This window comes from Notothenia coriiceps, unplaced genomic scaffold (genome assembly GCF_000735185.1).
Source record: "Notothenia coriiceps isolate Sejong01 unplaced genomic scaffold, NC01 NC01_scaffold00002846, whole genome shotgun sequence".
In the NCBI taxonomy this organism is placed as follows: domain Eukaryota; kingdom Metazoa; phylum Chordata; class Actinopteri; order Perciformes; family Nototheniidae; genus Notothenia; species Notothenia coriiceps.
Genome location: NW_011335547.1, coordinates 1711 through 19265, shown reverse-complemented (window position 1 = coordinate 19265; position 17555 = coordinate 1711). Strand labels below are relative to the sequence as shown.

General features: G+C 39.3%; 1 protein-coding gene and 1 long non-coding RNA gene across 2 annotated transcripts in view; one reads left to right on the top strand and one right to left on the bottom strand.

Annotated features, from left to right (window-relative positions):
• Positions 1-11936, bottom strand: part of znf462 (zinc finger protein 462) — a 41954-nt gene extending 30018 nt beyond the window's left edge. The window contains exon 1 of the mRNA XM_010765978.1: positions 11780-11936. The gene's annotated coding sequence lies outside the window, so the exon portion shown is untranslated. The remainder of the gene's footprint in view (positions 1-11779) is intronic.
• Positions 11937-12060: 124 nt separating this feature from the next.
• On the top strand, positions 12061-17340 carry LOC104940957 (uncharacterized). Its single transcript, XR_797844.1, has 3 exons — positions 12061-12168; positions 14065-14391; positions 17265-17340. It is a non-coding gene; the product is annotated as an uncharacterized lncRNA (long non-coding RNA).
• The last annotated feature ends 215 nt before the right edge of the window (positions 17341-17555 follow it).

Here is a 17555-nt window from a genome sequence, read left to right as displayed (position 1 = left end):
TAAAGAAAGGCTTTTGTTTCAGATTCAAATATTCTTTTTACCCATCGACACCTGGTCACTGGTGATGATTAGAGCCTGTCCATGATATCATTCAAAACTGTGCTGCCATTATTAGTTTATCTGTTATTACCATTTATAAGTAGTGTTTGAGTAAAGTTAATTATTTTGTTTGTATTCTATAAACTACTGACACCATTTCTCTGTGTTGGAATTCAACAAATGCTGGAATGGAATGTCTGCCTTATGTAGAGATTGAGATTTAAGAAACATTTGGAATGATCTCTTAATTTGTTCCAGAGCTATATTACGGTTACAAAGTCATTTGTGGACAATAGTAATTTTGCAGAAAAGTAAACAAATGGGTATTATTCAAATAGTCTTTATGCATGAAACTAATTCTGATTAATTTCCTCATAAACTGAAAAAGTAACTGAATATTTATGGGTTTGATACTGCAATTTGAAGATATCACCTATGGCTCTAGAAAGTTGTGATTGACATTTTGTATAATACTTTGTGACATTAAAGACCAACACTTAGAATACAATGGAGATAATAATAACCAGATGTATCAATGTAAAAGCTACAGACCACACTTCAGATGTTTGTGTTTTGTGTGTGTGTTTCAGGGAGCACACAAAGTATTTTAACTACAACAGTAGTTTCTTTTTTGTGCAGCCCTTTCATCCAAGCTCTTTTAGTATACCTTTATTCTCCCTACTTACATTTTGACTTTAAATTACACCGAAATGATGTGAAATGCTCATTATCCAAATCCAGCAGTTCCAACATGCTGGAGGTCTGTTCAAAAAGGACAGAGGAGCAGCTAATCTCTATATTTGAGAGGCTGAAATAAGAGCCAAAATGATTTTGTTTTTGGCAAATAAAGTGCATTAAAATAAATAGAATATGAAATTAACGTTCTTTCCGGCATTAACTGATACACTTCTGACATAATGTTAGGCTTATTCCTGTTGTTATATATACAGTAAGCAGACACATGGCTGCTATAAACGCTCTATACACAGCCAAAGGGTCACCAGGAAGCATAATTAACATTTGGACTGTCGGCTTACATGCAACCATATGTGACCCTATATTCTCTCTGCCAGGCTCACACAACATTCATAATAGAGGGCAAATACACACACATGCACAAAGTAAACCAGTAGCATCACCACCTTAAGTACACATTCAGGATTGAATTACAGCATCAATTTGTCTTGGATTATTCCTGAAGGTCTCAAATTAAAGCCATTAATATATCCCATAATGATTTACCACTTCATCATTTATTCATTAAAAGGTAAATTTTTTGGGACTTTTACCTTTATTCGAAGCGAGGGGGAAAGGACACAGAGTGTTGTATGATGATTGTAAAGGCCCCTGAGAGAGAAGTCTGATTTATGATGTTTGGCTTCATGAAATTAATAAAAATGGACTTGCCTTGACAAGCTTTGGAAGTGATTTTGGTTCACATTAGGTCTGATACTGTAAAAATGCAAGCCAGCCAGAATAACAGTGTCTGGTTAGCAGTGATTATTTGGCCTGGGCAGAGATCACACTCTCGTTGGTTCACAGTTGGCTTTTATCTGTCAGCACTGTAGCAGATAACAACACTGGTTCAAAAGAGAAAAGCTGGTCGACCTGAATGACCTTCATATTCCAATACTGTGCTGCTGCCTAATCCCTGCACTGAAGAATAACATATTGACAGAAACAAAGACTACTATTATTGTGCTAGCAAGCATATAAAGTGGAAACATTGTAGGCAAGTGCGGTTGTTTTGCTCAACATGTTCTATGTGATAGGATTCCTGCTACAAGAAGAGTTTACTGGAAACCAAAACTCAAACCATGAAGAAAGGGGAAGACAATGAACGAATGGAAAACATGCCAATGAGTTGCCAATTTGAGAAGATGGGTGTAACACATCTCTATACACAGATCACAGCATATTAATATGGAGGTAACAGGCTTTTTTAGTTTTTTAAAAGCCAAAATAATAATGTGTAAAGTGGCTGAATGTGAAACAATTCAGTTGTCTCTTATAGTACAAAATAATAGTGATGTAAAGTAAGCTAAATAAATAAAGGAAGAAGTTCAGCAAATCTGGAAATTAAACACCCATATGACTTTATCTACCAGTGTTAGCTATCCCTTTAGCCTATAATATCTTGATTCATGTATGTAAATAAAAACCTGTAATGATAATCCTCTCTAATCCAATAGAGTTGATCCTTGGAATGAATTGATAACACCACAATGTAACCACCTGAATGTGAGAGACAGATTTGTGGTTACTGTAGCCTTGATGAGCATATCTGTTTCATTACTACAGCCTCTCAGTGATAAGAGCAACAGAGAGCTGGACAGTGACCTCACTCCTCTCTGCCTGTGATCAGAGCAGACAGCTTCCTTAAATGATGTGATCACATGATGCTGCTTATTTCAGAAAGTCTGAATACACAGAGATGAGACATCGATCCCACCTGGCCGATCAATGCGGCAGGCCTTTTGAGAGGAGATGTGAGGAAATCAATAATGTTTGGTATAAACGTTTTGTCATAACATTCATCAAACATCTGCTGGAATGGAATGAAAGAGAGGGGAATGACATGAAATACAACAGTAATGCCATCCCAAAGGTCCCAGTATCGTGTTAGCATGCATACTAATGAACGAATAATAATGTTTTAGTTTGTATTATCAATGAGCTGAAGAAAAATGGCAGATTGAAACATTAAGCTTAACCAGGTAGATATCCGGATTCTTCATACTAAGACAATTCATCTTAATAATAAATCAACCAAGCGTTAACGTTAATGTCTCAAACGTTACTTAGAGTCGCCAAAAACATCAACATTGTCATAACATAGTGTCAGCCACATGACTAAAAACACTGGTGTTAATCTGTCTACAAATCTGTTTTAGGAAGCATATGGCATAAAAAAAGTAGGTCAACCATTAACCAGATAACACAGCCTTGACCAGAAACATTCCTCTAGCTCTCCATCTTAAATCCATCTCAAATGTTGGATGTAAAGCAAAATACCCCCCATTAATGCTCTTGAATTTAACATATTGCTCAGTTTAACACTCACTCACTGCTACAGCCTGACGTGGTCTGATATGACCAGTAGCTTATGATAGCTAATGTGAGCTAATGTTAGCTAGAGGTCTAGCCATTATGTAGGACTGCATCTTTTGACTGCATTGGTAACTGCCTCATTTGAGGTACTATCTTATTATTTTATTATTATCTTCATGTTTTTATCAAATTGAATATCACAATTTGTTTTAAAGGATTTTTAAATATGTATTTTTATTTTCTTATTTGGTTACATTTCAGTAATACAAAATAAAAATAAACTCCTTTTGTTTGTTGATTTAGCATATCGTCTTTTATATTAATGTTTTAAACTCTTCTGTCCCCCATGGCCCAAACAACACAGAGTGTTGGTTGTATTATTGACTATCACCATGGGTTAAAGTAGTCATGGTTTGACCTGCTCTGGATTCACCAACGCTCTATTTTTAGGGATTAAGATCAAAACCTTCTACCTCGGTTTCGCTAGATCACAAGTTCCATTTCCTGTCGTGGGAATAAACCACAAGCTTGCAAAATTAACATTTGGTGTTTGGTAAGAAGCAGTCCTACCACTCAGCTCAGAAGTTTTAGGAACACATGAGACTCTTGGTGAGTTCATGTTGAGGGTAGACTGCTATACTGTCCTTCAGTTATTTTTAGCTTGTTTTGGGCCTCTTGGTAGTTTTTCCTTCAGAGCTTCCTCTTTACATGACCATCCATCCTCGCTGGATGACCTGGTCTAGATAAGGTCCTGATAGTGCCATAATTCCTCTTAGACTTTTCTTCAAGTTTGTCCTTCCTATGTTCTAAGTAAAAATAAAGGGTATTCAATCAAACTTTATGTCTGAGTCTTTCAAAGTCTTTCAAAGTAACTCCCAGAGTTCTGCTGGCTTCTTGCTGTCAAAGCTTGTCTCTGTCCATTTTAACATTTACAGAAAATCATGTTTAGAATCAGTTCACTCAAAATAAGCTTGAAACAGTTGAATACAACTAACTGAATCTCAACACAAAAACAACCTGGAGTAAGTGAGGCATGTGCATATTTACACACAGGGACTACAAACAGTAGACTTGTGTGTTTAACATTATTCTACTGGTTAGTTTAACTCAATGAATGAGGGGAGAAATTAATTTTGTTGGTGGTCATTCAAAATAAATAACTGCTCAGTTTTCTCGTATCGTCCTGGAGGACAGGTAAATACCGGTGCAGTGCCTTTGACACATGCTGCATACAGTGAGCTTTGCTGATCCGTCTGCAGCCTGACCTTCACTGGTGTCACATTCAGAGGGCGTAAACAAGAAGCACATCACCTTCACTTCAGGCCCTGGCCACCCTTAAGGATTCAATGTAAACGAAAGATCATAGGCTCACTATTAATCCTAATATGATGACCGTGTGGCTGGTATAATGGAACAAAATAAGGCATATTACTGCCCTTGAAACTGGTTTCCTTATCTAGATCATACTTCAATCATGACTCAACATCAAAGTTAATGCATCAAACGGAGGATTTTGATCGTTGGACCTCAAAGTATTCTTTTACTGAGGCCTTCAAGCAAGAACTCACATCAAAAAGAGAGACAGAGAAGCAAGAAGAGATAGTGAGGAATGCCATTAGTATGGCTCCCAGTTGCAACACTATGCTAATCCCACGTAGAGATGATACTTTTCTATTTTATGTCTGGATCTATACTGCAAGGTCAGGCGGTGCATGTGTCAGCCTGTCCCTGTCTGACAGATGGTTACCTGACATCACCCACAAAGTCAGACAGCCTTTAATACTTAATATCGCTGCACTCTCTCTCCTCTTTATATTCAGTCTCAATCAACGACATCCAACTTGCAAGTTTGTTTCCCTCTCTGCACCCATAAATAAAGAGAAAGGACAGAAGCTGGCCATCTTGGTAGAGGTAACCTTGCTCCAAGGGTAGCCTTTGTGTTTAGCAGATTGTTCCTCGTGAAAAGAGGACTGCTGCTACACAGAGCACTCAGTCAGTAGTAACATTTGCCCTCTTTTGCAGAGAAGATAATGACCAGGCAGATTAGGAGGAGTCTCGCAATAATGGCTATCTTCTGTGTGTGATTCTGTCTTCAGGTTGTCATGGTGAAAACTCACCTTAAAAAAAGGAAATGATTGTCCATTCAAAATGAAGCGCTTAGAGTATTTTTACATCTCCTGCATTTACCTTTAATCATGAGCCTTCAGATATATTTATGTGACCTTCAAGCCTGAAATGTTCACAACGCAAAAACAACAGACGGCTGCCATGCCATCTTAAGTCTGCTGGGTGTGAGGGTTGGATAATGAAAACCTTTACATAGTCCCCTTCTTCATTCCTGTTAACAAACCCAAAAATGAATCTTTTCATTGAACTGAAAAAGCTCTTAATGAAAAAATACAGTTCTTATGAGAAGTCAGAAATCTAGTAGTGTAGTGGGGATAAGAGGTTGAAGCAAGCAGACGTGCACGCTTTGAGTTCCTCTGGAATCTCAACCTTCTTTTAGTACAGTCACCTCCCTTGGCTCTCTCTCTCGTCTCTCTTCCTTTCTCTCTTGGGGCTGACAGAATTATCTTCTGCATCAGAGCTGAGGCTGGGCCAACGCTCCACACAGAGGACTCCATTTCACGCAGCCAGCCCCACTGTGGCCAAGGAGACACTGCCAATCACACTGGAGTATCAGTGGCATGGCCGTCCACCATTTTGTGCTCCTCAAGGTCTTCGACTGTCCTGCTCAGCTGAGTGGAGCTGCCTCTGCTGGCTCTGCTATCTCGTTACACAGATGGAAGTGTTTAGCTTTAAGAGCACAGACCTGAGTGAGCAGCTTCCTCTGCTGACTGTCATGGCAGTCAGCAAAAGCAGAAGTGAGATGTGTGGGTTATTATGTTCGCTGCAAAAGATGGCCACCTAGAGTGCGGCTCTGCTGTTCTTCACAAGCTGAACACAGAGAGAGATCTGAGGATTGTGCTTCTACATACGGAGCTTTCAAAAGCCCTGTCTTAAATAGCCTTCAGTAAGTTCTGTAGATAACATAAAATACAGGTGACCCAACATGTTCTACAGTAAACATGTTGTAGTGCTTCCATGAGATCCTTTTTTCCTAGACTGAGAATCATAAAAGACTAGACTTAGAGCAACATGATTAAATATTCCATCCAAAAATGATTAAGTGCACCATTTAATGAATAGCCTTAGGCATGATTATTTTTACAATGTTATATGGAAAGGAATAGGTAGATATATTTGGTTTTTCTCAAGAGGTATTTTCCCTCGAGCTCAGAGAGAAGAATTCTGAAGTACTGTACACAAGTAGGCTATGTTTAAAAAGAATGTTTAGCTACTCCACATAGAGCACATACTGTACATGTTTGCAGTCAGACATACAGCATGACATGCTAAATTCAGATGTATTTAGGCAGACACAGACGGGTTAAGAAAACAATGCTGAAGAGGCGGGCAAGTGAAGGGTGTCCAAGGACAGATCTTGGAGAGAAATCAGGAAGTGTTTTCCCACAAAGACAATCACCCCAGGAAACCTTACATTCCACAATGCCTGGTAGTCCATCTCTCATAGGAAACCATTTCCTGACGTGCAGTAAATTAATCTGCTGCTGTCTCAAATAAAATCTGTAACAACTTACAAAACATATAAAAAACTGGAAACACAGACTAGTCAGCTCTCAAACCAAACTCAAATCCAGTCACATACTGTATACTAGTTGTATGTTGTGACAATGCAATGACCATGAGCAAAACCGTCTTCCACCTTCTAACCTCATCTCAATCAAAGGTCTAAAACATTGATCTCATTATTTTATTCTATTAAAACGCCTTCAGCAGTATCCAATTCCACCAATTCACCCAAAAATAAAAAGATAACAAGAAAAAGCTGAGGTGCACTGAAGGGTTTCTTGTAAGTGGTGCTCAGTGGACAACTGCCAGAAAACACTGCAATGCTGACTTCCTGACAAGGCAGTTACTACAGTTACAGAGAGTGGGTGAGGTTACAAGCTAGTCAGGATGGAGTATTTCAGAGTGACCAAAAGAGGACACAGGAAGCAATATAAAATAGTAGAAACAAAGTCAAACTGAAGGTAAACTGAGACTGGTTTGCTAGCAGAAATACACTTGTTTTTTTTAACGTAGTGGTAAGTTTTATCTAGAAAGAAGAAGTGAGGTTCCTCTCCAGGTTCAGCAAACCAGCAGCTCAACTAGTTTGAGAAGGGAAAGATGAGAGACCCATCAATATTAACTTACCACTGAGACCTCCTTTCCGAGCTCTTAAATATTTAATCGTCCTTGGACAGCTCTGTTGCTTCGTAGGCCGAGCCAGTGTGGATCCCTTCTACAAGACCACTCCTGTTCCTGCTCAATGAAGGCCTTGTCTGGTGGCACCACACTGCCCAAGGAACGGGCGTCTCCAAAGAATTCAGAATTTTTTCCCCCCACCACAGGCAGCTTGAATCTGACAGAGTTGGTTCACTGTCTCTTATAAGAGAAGGACATAAATCCTGAATTTTTGCCAGGAAACCTAAGTATGTTGGTAGACAGCTTAATTTATCTCAGCGTACAAACTGTCCCATCTGCTTGGACACATTATAGCTGAAGACTAGTAGACACAACTATGAGCTATACTGAGCTACAAGCATGTTTTTCCAGGAGGGGAAAGGTAGCTTGATGTCTTGATGGAAAGCCGAGAGGAGGAACCAGTTATGCAGCAGTGTAACGTGGCAACTGACAACAGAAACTGGAATGACACCTCTTAGCAAGCCACTTCCTTGTTCCATTTAAACCCTGACGTGGTGTTGCTATTCCAAATAAACCTTTACCAGTTACACATCATTGACTTATTCAAACAACCAGGCAGTTTTTTTTACTTTAATCTAAAACAACAAGAAGAATCAAAGTAAGAAAGGTAAGCATAATGCAAGAGAACCTAGTGAGGTTTTTGCTGTGCTGTAATGACTACAGTGTTTTGGATCTGGGGCCAGTGTGTTCCAGCACACTAACAAGTGTAGCAGAAGGGCCTGGCTGCATCTCATGAGCCATGCATCATGTCAAGAAAGCACTCACTGGAGCATTTCAATTTGCTTTTGTGCGTCTCTCCGGCCTTCTTCACTGCCCCAGGTGGAGAAGAATGGAGGAGTGCATCACCCAATGTGAGTGAGTGAATGGGGGAGAAGGAGGGAGTGTGTGTGTGTGTGCGCGCGAGGGACACAGAAAAGTATAAGAGTGAGTGATGAGCTTCACAAGCACTTCCTTCCAGCATTCAAACCATCACAGAAGACTCTCCTGTTTAATCCTCTGTCCTCTATGTCGAGCTTTTTAAAGCGTAATCCTGAAATACCTTGCAAAAATCCAGTTATGTAATTTTTTTCCCTAAAGTATCTAATTTAGTTCAGTTCTGCCCTGTCACCTTAAAGCTGAACTGCAGTAAAAATGTCAATGAAATATCTTATGCAGAGGTCCAATTCAACCAGTTTCGGTTGAATAGCCTTTGTAGCTAACATGGCAATAATATTTAGTCAGTTACAAATCTCCACCATGAAGACACAATTTGATACAGAGGTCAATATAAAATATGACAGTATCTTATAGCTTGTTGCATAAGACAATCATATCATTTAATAAAATCCCATATATTATGAATGGAGAAGGCTTAAAGAAACAGCAACTTTGGAAATATGAAGCACGAGTAAACACTAAAGTTTAAGAAACTATCCAGTATTTCTCTTCTGGAAAACCAAGCCCCATGTTAGTTTAAATTCATGAAAAAATAAATGCTTTAAAATATATCATGTTAGCAGAATATTAACAAAAAATACTTAAGATTTTAAATCTAATTAAGCAGGGCTATAATGTATGGTTCTTTTCTCATTTAATCTGTGTCTCAATTTTCTGGAGCCTAAAGCCACATTACATTTTAATGTCTCGTTTAATCTGATTAAAGATATTCGATTTAGTAATATAATAAATGAAAAACGAAAGCAATGGTATACAATTATATCGGTTAACAAGTACTTTAAACAGAGAAAATATGCAAATACTGGATCAAATAATCGACTAATTATTCCAACTTTGCATTTAGACACAGGCCCTCCAGATCCCCTTGATTGGGTAAAAATGCAGGAGTCACCTTAGGGCCCTGTGCTTTTCATTTTTTAAATTAATTTAGGGGAGTGTATTGCCAGACACATTTGTAATTAATTACAACAAAGTAATTGCCACAAAGACAACCTGGGGACATCAGGAGCCTCTGAGAGCCTGGGGCCCCGGTGCAGTTGTCTACTTTGCCATGTTAGTTATCCAGCCTTGGTTTACTACAACGCTTCTGCTACAAAGGCAATCTCTGCGACAGAAAGAGCAAACAGCCCTGACCTCCGTGACCTTAGCTGGTTAGTTAAACTAGCACACAGATTAGCTCCTATAGTGTAGCAAGAATAGGCTTCACAATGAGGAAGAATGTACTACAGGCTTGTGAAAGTTACTTCATGAAACTTGAAGAGACAGCAGACAGTGTCTGTATCCCAGAGACAATCTGTGTCAAAGAAACATCACAATCAAAAATCCCTGGGCTCATTTGCAGAACATCCACCATCCACCCAGACTATATCCATTGCACCCGTCTGTGACACAAATGTGTCGACGGCAGCAGATTCCTGTCCGGCTGTCTTCTACCGGCTCCTCCTTGAGAACCTGTTTGCCCTGCCACGCCAGGGAGAAGGAGCATCGCCTCCATTTTGATTGCTCTTCTCAGCCTGAGCATTGTCGCAGCACAGTGTGTCAAGCCCACAGTCTCCTTGTCAGCAAGATTTCACACAGTGGCCAGGGGAACTGCAGAGCGTAGCACAGACACACACACACATGCACACACCACAGTAACAACCACAGGAACACACTTCAGCTTGCAAACACACCTCCACTCTGCTGACAGGCTGGTCAACACACACCTTTAGGTTAGAACGTGTGAAAAGTAATCTACAGAGGATATGGAAAGCATTACGATAGAGGGCTTGTAAACAGATGACCATTCGTCCAAATTACTTTTAAAGTATTTTTAACACAAAAAACCGAAACAAACGCAGAAGTAAGACCTCACCCAAAAAACTGAAGGGTCCAAAAGTGTAAATAAGAAGTCTAAAAATTATCAACACTTAGTAATGATCAACACTTACGCCATTACAGTTTGTAGACAAAAGCAGCTGAACATTTATTCACCAAAAACACATTTAAAACTAAAAACAAGAATCATCTTGAGAACTTCCTTTCAGAATCCGAAGCCAATACTTAACTCTATCTCACACAGAAGAAAGAGTGTGCTGACACCACTTTGTTGAACATTAACTACTACATGGCCAAAAATACTGCATTATTCAGCATTAAAATTCCTATCTCATACAAGTGTCCCCTCAGCCATCACAATCACAAACATATACTGCCCAGAAATATCATTTGCAAAACTCTCAAAAACTAAATGAACCCAAACATTGACACACCAAATAGTTTTAAATCCAGCAAAAAATGAAAACAGCAAGTTCATGGAGTTAACCTTGAAAGCCCCACGAAACCCTCACTTTTCAGAGTTCTTCTGCTTCCTGTAGCACACTCAACTTCCGAGCTGAAAAAGCAGAAAAAGAAGCAGAAGAAGAGGAAGAAGGAGAAGGAGAAGAAGAGGTTGTGGCCGATCATTTATGAACACAACCTTTGTTCTGGCGTGAGGGATCCTGCCTGTCTGACTCCAGGCTCTCCTTGGAGACTCATCTGCTTTCCTCCATTTTATGGTGAAGCCCTACTAGTATGACATACCTGACAGCAAAGAGGCATCCAAACAGTGCAGGGGACAAGCGGGTTACAGTGTAGCAATAAGAGCAGAGACAAATACTTAGAATTCAAATATTACAAAAGCCACCATTTCACCACCATCAACAGATATCTAGCTCCAACCCTGTGGAGAACCAAAATCGCCACCAGATAAGGTTTCTTTTTATAAATTGAGAGGAGCAAAGGAGGAGGGGGGGGGGGGGGGGGAAGAGCACATATAGCTTCCTCACACTGGACATGGCTTTCATAGAGTGTGTGTGTGTGTGTGTGTGAGAGAGAGAGAGACTGGACCAGCGGCTATGCCAGCTCCTCTGTACTGTGTCGCTAATGGAGGCTGCTTGGGAGAGGAGAGCAATCCGGTGCAATGGCTTCTCCATGAAGCTAACGCGCAACAACACGCACGGCCGGAGAGGGGACGCACAGCCGGGGCCAATAATTCCCCTGACCAGACATGTCAGAATAACAAAACACTCCGGTGCTGCTGAAACACGCAGGCGACACTCTTTACACCGCCGCGTCCATTTCCTTGTGTCACTTTGACAACACACCGAAAGGCGACATAGCGAGGAAGCGGTAGGTTGGTTAGGATATAAACTGGGAAGCGAGAAGACCCACTTGACTTTGGCTGCATGGGTGCCAGCCGGAGCGCCCACCCGACTAAAATCTCTCCCCGGCTTCCTCTCACAAGTCGGCTGGACTAAAAGGAGAAAAGGTTGTGGAGGCAGGCGATCAGCTCTTTCCAGGTCATTCACGAGGCGCTTTCCAAATTATATCCCATGATCTACCATACCGACGTTCTCGCAGACCTTGAAAGCCCAGCCGAAATCTTGGCGAAACTGGAAATATAGTGCAAGAGGAAAAAACTCACTGGTACAATCTTCTCCTCAAGCGATCCTCCCAAAAGTTGTCCTCGTATTTCATGCGTGCGCCCGGTCGGTCTAATGGATGATCGCCATCTTTCCTGCTTCTCCTTTGCTGCAGCTGCAGATGACCTGAGATCCGTCTGTCTCTGAATAATGAGCAACCACACAGACAAGGAAGACAATCTGCAAAGCAGGCTACACAAAGAAGTTTGGGAGACTAGCAAGCACCAGAGGGTGCACAAGAGTTTACGATGAGACGAGGGAGCATCAGCAGGGTGGACAACGTCAATGTCTGAGATCCTCATCCTTCATCTAGACTGAAGTCAGATAGCCTGCAAAGCCTTATCAGCGGCTAAGACCACCACGAGATACATGCGGGCTCCCACTATTTTATGTAGGCTTTCCATACTGTGTCTGCCACGTCATGGGGTTATCTGCAGTTCACTTTGGTGGTGATGATGCTGCTATTCCTCAGTTATACACACAGACAAGATATAAAAAAGGAAAAATAATAGATGGATAGATGTGATGATTCACACTTGATACACATTATAACAAAAACATAAATCAAAATATACAAAAAAACACCAGTCCCATTAAACACTGCCCCCCATCCAATTATCATAGTAAAACACCCCAAAGGTTAATCATCATTATTCAAATACATCACAAACAATACAAATGTTTTTAATTAATTCTGCCCCTCATTCATGGAGAAAATATGGCCGATGTGTTGCAGTGTGTTGTCATTACACTATGATTGTAAAGTGGACGTGATGCTGCTGCAGGCTGGCTGCTCTGTCCACCAGCTGCTAACAAAGAGGGAGCCCAAGACAAAAGGTGCAGGGTCCTGCTCAGATGTATGTCAGACAGAGGAAGGATGGGTGCGTGGGTGGGGGTTGAGCGGCAAGAAGGGGGCACGCATGAGAGGGTGGGTAGTGACGAGAAGAGTCTACCTTGCATGATTGAGCGCATATAGTGTCCTCCGAGAGCGTTTTATGGCTTTTGATGAAAATAATTTAACATGTGTTAGCTGTGCTTATGACCGCAAATGATGCACTTAAATACATTCAGGCTATTCACACAGTGTAGAGGCTCTTGTCACATAACTGCACTGGAAGATATTGAGAATTTCACGATAAATGTAGATCTTTTGTCAGGCGCACTTATCTTCACACATTTAAACAATCTAGAGCATTAATGTCTGATTGCATGTGAAGCTATTTTTATTTCTAGCACTGACCTTAGTTGATCTTAAATTCTTGCAGCTGAATGAGTTTCAATATCACAATAATACTCCATTTAATTGAAAGTTGCATTGGCTCTAGGGTTTATTTATTCATCTTGTAGAAAAATGGGAGAAAGATAGTCAACACAAGCTAATAGGTATATTTATCTAAATGACAGTATGTTTACTTTTGATACTTGTTCATAGTAATTGCTGCTATCATTATGATGTATTGTTTTGCGAGTAAAATGCATTGTGTCTTGCAGACAGTAGATGGCAACAACAACATCTGCCCTCATTATAACAAATGCATGTGAACTTTAATTTAAATGCAATTAATTCCGAAAAAGTTCTTTGAATTCCAGAAACATATTTGTAAACCTGATAATCCTGTTTGCGAAGCCTCAGTCACAGATCTAGTGTAGGGGCTTGTGAGTGATTGTTTCCTGATTTAAAGGAAGAGACACAGAGACGAATCAAATTTGTGTAAGATACAGACGTAGTAAATCATGTTTGACAAGTGTCAGTGTTGCCTCTTGTGAGATTTGGTTATGAATTATGTATTGTGGAATACATGTTTTTGTGACATTTAATAGAAAACTTCAGATTAGAAATTATATTCACTCTGTCTTTATATCACCAACTTCCAATCCATGGCACCAGTGCTAATACAAGTGCTAGGTTTTCCACAATACTGTTCATGAGTGTGATACAAACAGTGTCTGAAATATGTGACACCATGGGATCTGAATCATGTGAGAATATGGATTATATAATGTGCTCTTAAGCATAAGGTAACAGATGGCACAGGAATGAGCCTTTTTTTTATGCAGGTCGATAGTGCCAGTTTTCCTGTTGCAGTGACGTAAATAGCCCCATGTATTTCCAAAACACTGTGGCAAAGAATCATTTGGCCCAAAAATTACTTTCTCCTTCTTCAGGTTTACCTCTAAATCTCCTTACTTCATTGATTTAGTTTTTTCCTGCTCTTTTAAAATGTAAAAACATAAAAAAAATATGTATATTATATTTACACCCTTTACATTTTTGATGTCTCAACAGATCTTTGAAGGAATGTCTCCGGTGTAGGAGGTGAGATATACACACAAAGACACACACACTGTTGGCAGTGCATCCGGTGGGTGCCAGGTACTAGCCGGGGTTTATCATGCTGCTTGGACATATGGTTTCTGCGGCAAATCTGATTAATATGGGATAGCCAGGAGTCCAGCGTACAGCAGAGGACAGACTGCACCAGGACATCCCCACTGGTCCGGCCTCCCCCTCACAACACACCAGGCCTCCATCCAGCACGGCTAAAAACAGACCGGTCGTCAGGGACTCAGATGGTCCAAGCGGTGGGAGACCAATGCTGCACAGATTTAGAAGGTAACCAAGGACTCTTAAGATGCATTACAATTCATGCAGCACTATTTCACTGTGAACATCTTTTGATTTATTCTGTATTTGTTGAAGTATGATGAGTTCTCAGAAAATAAAGAAAAAAGCAGTATGAAACAGTTTTATAATTGCTTGCGTAAAACCCTCACACCCCATCGCATTTCAAATGTATATCTCTATATAAACACTCGCTGCTATATAACATGTCCAATATTATTATTATTATTAATGTGCTATAATAACGTGGAATTACGTATCTGCCACTATGTTTTTTTTTGCACTACTAAACACTGGTAATATTTACATGAATTATGTGACCGTCTATATTTCCTGTAGATATTGAATTGCTCTTTTTACTGCACTTTTAGTGTACAGTTTTACTATTATGCGGCTGTGTTTATTGTATTTCTGTAACTCTGGCACAACAATTTCCATCGGGATAAATAAAGTCTTATCTTATCATATTTATTATAATAAAATAATGAAAAAAAAGAGAAAATAATTGTAATAATAATAATAATAAGGAGGGAAAAAAGAAAAATAGGTTAATACAAGTAAATACAAATAAAATTTACTAAACTGAATAAAATACATTTAATGTAATAATTTATTTAGGCTTTTGCAAATACAAATGATAAAATGAGCTACAGAGAGGTGTTTTACAATATGGACCTCCCCTTATAGTTTAGTATCCTGTATGCTGGGGAGAACTCAAATGCACCTGCTTGAAAAGTTCCCAAGACTGGAATTAAGACGCAGAGGGGTCCTGTACGGGTCAGTAAACATTACGAGCGGTCTACTGTGTGTGCCAGCGGAGGGAACAGAGGAGATAAAATGATTTGTTGCCCTGATAGAGTCTTTGCGCATCTTCCGTTTCAAGTTTGATTGTGCTGCATGTTCACATCTCTTTGACTTTTCTCCCACATTAAACACAGACAACCCCATGAATATACAATGAACACATAAACATAAATATGAATTATGTTATAGCTTCAACTAAGACGGACAACCATATGATGGATTCCTTCATTTGGCAGATTTTGACACAAGTTCTTTATTTAAATGTGTTCGTGAGATTATGATGAAAGAAATGGCAATACCTATTGTTGTTTCTTTCATCAGTATCTACACCATCTCCCCACAATCGGCTTTCTTCAAAAAATTGCACTGCAGTATGAGAAATCACTTGAATCACAAAACACAAGTATAACAATGTGCATAAAAATGGTAATAAAACCATTGGCTTTTCCCTGCGAGGACTTTCCAACTGCGATGTTACATCAAGAAAATTGTCAAGGCATGAGCCTAAACGGAGAATGATCATGAATTATTAATGCTTCAATTACTATTTCATTTAGATAAGCCCTTAAACTCTCTAGAAATGCTTCATACTGTAAATGTCTTCATGTCTTCAGAATGACCAGAAATGGTTGCTCAGGCTGCTGTACTTTAAACAGACTTTCATTTGGCGTGTTGTGTGAAATTTGCATGTCCTTCTTGTGCTCACACAGCTTTCCTCTATGTGTTTTACTACATTCAAGCAGTTTAAAGATTTAAATTAGGTGAATTTGAGCCCCTATGTTGACTAAAGATGAGTGTTTGTTTTTTGTTTATCCTGCAAACTAGTGACCTGGATAGCGTGTTTCCTTTGTTGTCTTCACAATGCATGCTGGGTCCAACTCTGCAAGAATCTGAAGAGGTATAAGCAAATATGGACATTGACAGAATGGAGAATCTGTAAATATGTTCTAGAAAGAAAACCCCAATCAGCCAGGTGTTGCTGAGTCTAAATCAAATGAGAACAGGCAGTACCATTAAAGTGCACATACAGTCAATATCAAAATAGCACAATGGACAATACATATGCCTGCTGTGTAATATGTATGCAATTCGTCAGCAGTCTCAACTTTAAATGCTCTTTTGAATGAGAGCACTTTATATTTTTTGTGGAGCACAACAATTTGTGATGGCATAACAAAAGACTCGGAGTGAGCATTTACATGTTTGACTTTCAGGATATAGAAATACTCAAAATGTTTCTAATTATTTAATTTAAAGAGCGTCTTCACTTATTATGGACACCTGGTAATATTGTTATTTTTAGAAGACATTTACAAAACATTTCATGACATTTTAAATGACCTTCAGCAAAACATGACAAATATGCTTTTTCACTTTCACTTGAATCAGCAGTTAACAAAAGCAAAGCAAATTGTTCAAATACACATCAAGGTCAATAAAAGTGATTTTAACAATTGAGCCTTTTATGCTGTCTCGTATTAACAGTTTGTAAGAAACGTCAAAGACATTTGCATGCAGTTCACAGCTCATTTGTAGCTATCATATTTAAATCTGCATAATACTATCCCTAAGTGTATCCCCTTTCTAAAGGACAGAGAGATTTCCCTGCCACTCCTGCTTATGCCTCTTCTGCTTCCTGGCTGACTGGCTGTGTCTTCTTCTGTGGTGTTTATGGTAACAATGCTGTATATGAGCGATCTGTTCACTTGGACTGTATGCAGACAAATAGATGTAAGAAAGCTTTTTATTTTCTTATCAGATCACCAACAAGTCAATTTTCAATATTCAATATTTAGGGTTAAAATAAAAGACAGCGACATTAGTTAATGTTTTTAATATCACTGTGATGTCCTAATATTAATTTCAACATAACTTACACACATGCTAGAGACTTTGTGAGGCTATACTACATGGAGCTAAATTATATTGCCATCATGCTACCATGCCCACACTGAAAATATTAGCTATAATCTTTACAATGTTCCCCATATGTTAATAGTTTCTTATAAACATTGAAAACAAAGTCAAGCTTAAGCTGATGGGAATGTCTGTAATTTCAGGTATTTGGTCATATTCAAAGGATTGAACCCAACACCTGAGGATCGGGCTGGATGGCAAGTTAAGGGATGACCAAAGGTACAGTACATATGAACATTTTTTATGGAATCTATTTGCAATCAAGCCAATAGTTATTCAGATATTTTAATCAAACCACCATGTGTCAACTAGAAGGTGACCTCATGAACTTCTGAACTAAATTGTGCCAATCCATCTTGTAGATGTTGAGATATTTCACTGGGTAAGTTGAACTTAACCTACAGGTAATGCTATTAAAAGTCATGCGATCACCA